The sequence below is a fragment of the Penaeus monodon genome, chromosome 21, assembly GCF_015228065.2.
Source record: "Penaeus monodon isolate SGIC_2016 chromosome 21, NSTDA_Pmon_1, whole genome shotgun sequence".
Taxonomy (NCBI): domain Eukaryota; kingdom Metazoa; phylum Arthropoda; class Malacostraca; order Decapoda; family Penaeidae; genus Penaeus; species Penaeus monodon.
This window is the reverse complement of record NC_051406.1, coordinates 41455748-41456190: the sequence shown is the minus strand read 5'-3', so window position 1 is coordinate 41456190 and position 443 is coordinate 41455748. Positions and strand designations below refer to the sequence as shown.

At 33.6% G+C, this 443-nt stretch overlaps 1 protein-coding gene across 1 annotated transcript in view; it reads right to left on the bottom strand.

The window, feature by feature from the left end:
• LOC119586501 (translocating chain-associated membrane protein 1-like) overlaps positions 1 to 443 on the bottom strand; it is a gene marked incomplete at its 5' end in the record, with an annotated part of 5254 nt that overhangs the window by 3570 nt on the left and 1241 nt on the right.

Below are 443 nucleotides of genomic sequence, written 5' to 3'. Positions count from 1 at the left end.
CCTTGGTAAGGATATGCAATCTTTAATCCAGTGATTAAAAAAATCATTAATGGTTTCTAGACTTACATTCCCTTTCTTTTCTACTTGAACAGCTTCCCAATACTGTGATCAAAGATGATTAATGTAAGATAACCTGAATGGAAAAAAAAAAAAACTTAATGAAATTATGAAATAGTTATCCCTGTATTTCTAATTACTATGTTTGCTTACCAGAATTATACTTGCTAAACATTCACTACCAAGCTATTATATTTTACTAATCTGGTATGTACAGATGAAAAGCCCATAATTTTTACACAGACGCCTTCAGTCCAAAAATAAGGCACAAAAGAAACACCAGTATTATAAAAGCAGTCAGACGCGTTTAACGCCATCCTGAAGGCGCGCGCACTGCCACTGATAGGTTTAAGAGATTTTACAGATCACACACAAGTTTTGTCCAT